Genomic DNA, 6,583 nt, shown 5'->3' with positions numbered 1-6,583 from the left:
TAATCCGTTGTCAAATAAATCTTTTGAACTAAGGTACCGCTTCAGCTGAATTGAACGCCAATGTGGTTATTATGAGCCACAACAATTGGTGACCCACGACGTAGCAGCTGAAGGGACCACGAATTGGATAGAGAAGGTGCTGAACTCCCACATTGTGAACTTCTGGGCCCTACTTCAATTAAAGGTAAGCGTGAGTTGCCTATGTTAGCTTCGGCTCAAAAACTCCGCATTTTAGGCTGTAAACTAAATTAAAATCTTCCTCTGTGGGGGTTCGTACCATCTCCTGAAACAGGCGTTTGGTAAGCTATTTTAAACTTATTTGTGAAACTTCAGACGTACGGGTTGCTTGTATTCAGATCTGGGTGGTTTTATAAACGCGTGGCGCGTGCGTCTATTACGGTGCTTTGTAAACGGCTTAGTTTAGAAGTGTGTGTTTAGTTAAATAGATTCACAAGTTTTACTTGTGGCCGGAGGAAGGCGAGACGGCCTGCCGGTGGGTCCGAAGGTGACCAAGAGCATTTCCCTGAACAGCAAAGCTGGCCGGCAAACCCTTAATTTGATGGAATTAAGGTGCACTCATCCTTGACTGAGTGAGGCCGAGGCGCGGGTACTCCTCGTCTACGTGTTGACTGCGTTGCTAAATGTACTCCATTTCTTAGATAGTTTTACAGGGAAATGTTTTAGAATAGAGGGTTTACCAAATTTCAACTGATCAAGGATCAGGGTAGTGAAGTAGTTATATTGTTTTAGTGTGTGTGCCGTGCGCTACGTCTCTGTCAAGGGAATTTTTTTTCTTCTTTCTCCTTCTGCTCAGCGTTTCTCTTATCATCGTGTGGGGGCGAAGCGAACGGTTGCTTTTCTCTTTTTTTCTCTCCGTGTGTGTGTGTGGTAAAGCACTCGTGTGGGGGGAAGGGAGCGTTTCTTTGTTCCAACCACACGAGCAGGTGAAGGTTGTTATGCGCGTGTTTTGGTTTGTCTTCCTTTCTGCGTCAGAGGTGTCTTGTGTGATCGGTGCTTCCGTATCGTGACCGGAAGGGGGCGGTGTTGTATAGGGCAAGGACAAGTCTGGACACTGGGTTGCTGCATACAGACTTGTATTTGTTTTATTACAAACTGCGGCCAGAAGTGGATGAAAATAACATATTTGAATGCCTGGGTGTGTGAATGTTGTTATCAGGTGTGGAACTCATAAATGTGGTACAGGTGAAGCCTGTGGAAAATCTACAGGATCAATATCAGAGACAAAATGCATGATTTATGGGAAATATCAAAACGAAAAAGAGGCATTTAGCTTAAGACCAGGGGGCCACTAGCTAAAACAAGCAGGAATAAGCTTTATGTACCAAAATTAAGGGGGTAGAGCTTGGTTTTTCATGATTTAGGCTGTAAGAGTTAGATTAATTTAAAAAGATAGCTGATATTGGCGTGTAACAGCTAAATGGTATCTGATATGGGAACAGGGATAGCTGAAAATCTTCCAAACATTTGCTGACAGCCGTCTGAGGCCAGACAGAAATGGGGATAAGAGCAGTCACAAGGTTGAATCTCAAGGAAAGAGGGTACATCATGTGTACGAGCTGTAATTAAACAGGAGATGGAGTCAGATTAGACGGTAGAGGGTTGAGATGTCAAAGCGACCGAGTGGAAGAGAAATAGTGTAGGGGTGGTCTTGGTGGTAGTGAACAGATTAGATTAACTTTCTTCTTGGAATTGGCAATAAACTCAGGTTTTAAACTCAACTGAAAACAACAGAATAAAAATAAGTAATAGACAAAATCCTTGACACTTGTAAAATAAAGAATTTTATTCTGGTCAAAGAAAATCTTACCGGACTCAAATTGAAAAACTTAGATTAAATTCATCAGCCTTACCTAAACTCAAATTGAAATACTTGAGTTAAATTAATCAGTCCACATGAGTTATCACAGATTGGAAATGTTTAGCGTATAGGAGCTGTTTCCTTCTAAGAGCTGCCGGTACTAGGTTATTTATGGGACAACAACAATTCTAGTGGATAAACGCCATGGCTTTAACTTTATGACTTGAGACTTCACACAGGTCCTAGGAGTACAAAAGGACGACAAAGAGGTGTACATGCCGGAGATGACAGAACTTTGGAGTGGGAAGATGAGTCTAACTAGGCCCACAAAACACAGAAGTTAGCATTCAAATGCATACAGCATCCATCTGAGTTTTGATCAAGACTCTCGGGTGCCGGGGGCTGGATCGGATCCAAATGGGTTCCGGTGGGCGTTGAAGTTGGGTCTGTGAAACTGACCAATGGGACGGTTCAAAGAAGTTGTCAGCCAAGCACCACTGACACAACAACAAAGAACTTTTCAGCCAATTAAAGTGACTTTTCAAAGATCTAACAGTCCAACAGCGAACTGAATTAACTGTCCAGAGGGGGTCCTGGACTTTGTCCACAGTGAGAACATCCAGTCAAGTCTTGCTGTATGCTGAGATGAACTGCTGCACGAAGCTGAACTGGTCTCCAGACCGAGGGAGACAAACTGAAGACTGAAAGGCTGAAAGAACGAGCTGGTGGTCAATCTGTCCATGGTCACTAACATCAACTGCAGCCTGACGGAGGTGTCAACCCCACATTTGGTCTGTGATGGTCATCTAAGCGCTTTGGGGTCGTGATCAAAACTACAGTTGGCTTTGATAATAATCACTCACATAGACTCATTTTAAGACAAGTGACACAACATGACACAGAAGTACTAATGTGGGAGTGCTAGATGATTCGCCCTTCTCCAACTGCTCTGAGATGAAAATTGTTTTATTACCTCTAATGCTCCACACCCCTGAGCAAAATATTAATTTTAACTTTCCGTTTATACAGGTCAGGAAGTCTCGTTCAGGAGAAACCGGTGCCTGAGACCTGATTTGGATGAAGTTCACTAATGTTTTCTAAAATAATACTGAATGGTTGTCTTTGCCTTGAAGGAGCACATTTGGTGGGTCTGGTTTGATACAAGGGATGAAATTTATTTAATGGTTAACTCTTTGCTAAATTATAGGAGAGCTTGTGTTGTATTTGGCTATTTGTTTGCAAAACCTGGGTTGAATAACAGTAGTGGAAAGATTAAAACTACACCATATTTTATAGTTCTGAAACTAATACTCAAACTGGGTGTTAGTGGATTACAGAAGGTAATACTTCATATTTGAAACAGAAAACTGTTTCAAAGGGGGTAGGTGGAGGCAGTAGGTGAAGGCTGCTCTTAACAGGGAACAGTTCATACAATGATTAGATCATTACAAAATATACAAAAATAACTTCTTAAGGTTTTATAATTTGAATTAAAAAAAGTAGTAAGTCTGAAGCGTTTAAAGGATCATTTAGGATAATCACATCGACATTTGAAAAGTGGAATAAATCAGAAGCCTACAAACCGACATTGCACTTGTATATTGTATATATCGGTTTAACAACAGTATTTTTTTTTCTCTTTCTTCGTTGTAATGTGTACAGATTCCAGAAAAGGGGGACGCCCTTAGCCTGAAGTGGATTTGAGCAAAGCTTAAGAGAAATGGGGTGGTTTGATAATTTTAAACACAACTGACTTGACTGGACTGGACTGGACTTATAGTTTAATTGGGCTAATAAAAGGTTTCATGAACAAAGGATTTTAACCATTTTTTTCCCTCGTTCTCTTTCTCTTTTATTTTTCCGCATTCTCTCTATTTCTTCCTTGCTATTGCTTCCCTTCTCTAGCACAGACAGGTACCTGGATGGAAGATTACTTTTTTTTTCTCACAGTGTTGTATGTCAGTTGTTTAAACTTTTAAGGTTATATTGTATTTTGATTGATGCTGTTGGCGCAAGCGATTTAATAAAGTTACTTCCACAGGGAGGCCGGCGTGGGGGATGATTGCTTATTGCAGGGTGTTGTTGTGCATGTTTTAACTTTACTAATTGTAGGTAGACCTGTTGACTGCAAAGGCTTTGAAGGATGAAAGAAGAGACGAGAGAACACAGGTATCCCTGGAGAAGTCCAGTCTATACCACATTTCAGTTGCAAGTGTATAGATGCGTGTAAGAATAGCATTTTATTTTAGTTTTACAAATTCTGTTTTAGTATAACATTACAGTGTAATAATACACCTATCAATAGCAATAATGACCATCAGGGTGTCCCATAATTAAGAAACAAATTTTACTCACTAGGAAGTAACCACAGTCATTTTTCCAGGCCCACAAATGGGTCATGGATTCCACAGATAAGAGAATCAAAAGGCCATGCAGGGTGCTTAACAATTCGCAAGCTTTGGTGTCCAGCTTTTCTCACCAGGAGGGAGAATCTCTGACTGAGGAGACAGACTCACATCGGACTGGGTCCTGCTGAAAAGAGGGACAGGACCCCACCAGGTGGTGGAGAGAACATCACACGCCATCAGTCTCCAAAATGAGACTGACACCTGTTACTACCACACAACCAGTGCACCCCTGGAGAGGAGCGGAATCGATTGCTGGACCTGATTCAGGCTGATCTGCTGGAACATCAGCTCCCCACTACACCTGGAGGAGGTGACAGGACCTTCGTGGGAGCTCATTCTTTGCCCCTTTGCTCTGGTTGGAAAAAGGCAGTAGCAAGCGTAGGAGAAGGAGTCTCCGCTCTGCCTGAAGTCTGTCAGTCAGGTGGATCGGGTAAGGACGGAAGATTACCAGCCCTGACTGTGAAGGACAGAAGACGTGTCAAACTGATTTTAGTTTTGTCCCAATACACACACGTAATTTAGAATGTTTAATCAGACTGATAAGGTTCTGAGGACTTTACATGAAGATATCTCCGCGGGCCGAATCCCGCCGAGCACCAAAGGACCCTTGTGGATGAACAAGGCCTCCCACCGCAAGTTCAAGAACTGAAGACTTGCTAGATAGTACTGTTTAAATTGAGGGTGTTGGCTTTTCCTGTTTAATATGAGTGTCTTGTCTTACCTTTCAGTCAGTCTAAAAAACAACCAGAGAAGGGTCGTGGATTCAATTGGAAACTTAACTGTTCACTTAACTTAACTATTCACTTAACTTGACTATTCAAATATTTTGCTCCATTCAATTGGGCATTTAATCATTCTAAAATACCACAAGGTATTTTAAAGGTGGTTTAAATTAGAGTTTTACTTATTTCTCTTTTACTAGGTTGCCGCTTTTTGTATTTTTATAGAGGCTTATGTGTTTGGTACTTTTCACAGGTGTTGGATCAGGGGTCTGGTCCAGGACCCCTGGAGAGTGCAGTAAGTTTGCGTCACTTCCATATTGACAAATCCATGAAAAGGGTGAACTCCCATGAATAGGGGAGTTCAAAAGAGGGGATGTTGAATTTAATATTTTATACCTTTTTATATTTCCGATCAAGCATTCAAATGTCATGTCATATATAGGGTGTGCGTGTCTGTCTTCCAGGGTTGAACTATGTGTATATAAAATGTTTGCTAATTCTAACTAGTTGACCTTTAAATATAATCTCATATTAGCTAAGGATAATTTTACAAGTTCACATTTGATAGATTACAAGCAATCAAATTAGGCCAGAGAACAGACTGATTAACATAAATAAAGCTAGAACACATCTCTTTAATTTAGACAATATAGTTTGACTAAGTAAAATCCAACTGAAACTAAACTAAAACAAGTATAAAAAGGATCCAAGTAAAAACACAAACATGAGTTAGATAATAATTAAGTTATTAATTATTCCTAGAAATAAACAACTTTATTTTAAATCAGTTGGTATCACTAAGGTATAATCACGTTAAATATCTGTAGCCTTTGAGGTGTAGTTGGTCTATCTTTTAGGATAGACCAAGAGAGGGAATGTTGGATTTCATGTTTTATCTTTTATTATTATTTTAATCAAGCTTGAAATTTCATGTTATAAAATGAGTGTGTCATTCTTTGAAGGTTTTTTTTATTACCTTACAATCATTTAAGTATTAATCGGTTACTTTGCTTAAATAGACTCTTAACTTCAGGTAGTTTGCTTAAATATAATCTTACATTAACTAGAGAAAATCTTCAGCTAATTCACATTCGTATAAGTTCTCACTCACACACACCTACGCTCTCACACACACAGGGACTGACACGCACACACATAGGCTGGGGGACGTTAAGAGTCTCTGGGCACATTTCTCTACTTTAAACTCAATATAGTTTGCTTAAACTTAATATAGTTGACTAAACATAATTAGTAAAGATAATAGAAAGTAGCATTTAATCGTTTAACAAGTGTGATCAGCTCAGGGTAAAATCTTCAGCTAAAACACCAGCTAACAAAGGGCCATAAACTTTATCTTTCGGTATGTGACCTCCAAGACTTATCTAACATGCAGAAGAGCCCCGTAACCATGACAACGGGGTGTTTAGACCAATCAGAAGCCGAAGCTGCAGAAATCTAGGATAAGGTGCAGAGTCACAGCAGAGGTCGTTGCATTTTGCTGGAAGATTGGCGCTGATGCAGGTCTGTCTGAAAAATGCCCTTTGTATGCATACAAATGTATTTGTTTTTTGATCTTCTGAATACTTGTAATCCGTTGTCAAATAAATCTTTTGAACTAAGGTACCGCTTCAGCT

The sequence above is a fragment of the Nematolebias whitei genome, chromosome 5 (genome assembly GCF_014905685.2).
Source record: "Nematolebias whitei isolate Nwh7 chromosome 5, NemWhi1, whole genome shotgun sequence".
Taxonomy (NCBI): Eukaryota; Metazoa; Chordata; class Actinopteri; order Cyprinodontiformes; family Rivulidae; genus Nematolebias; species Nematolebias whitei.
This window is presented reverse-complemented; position numbering follows the sequence as displayed.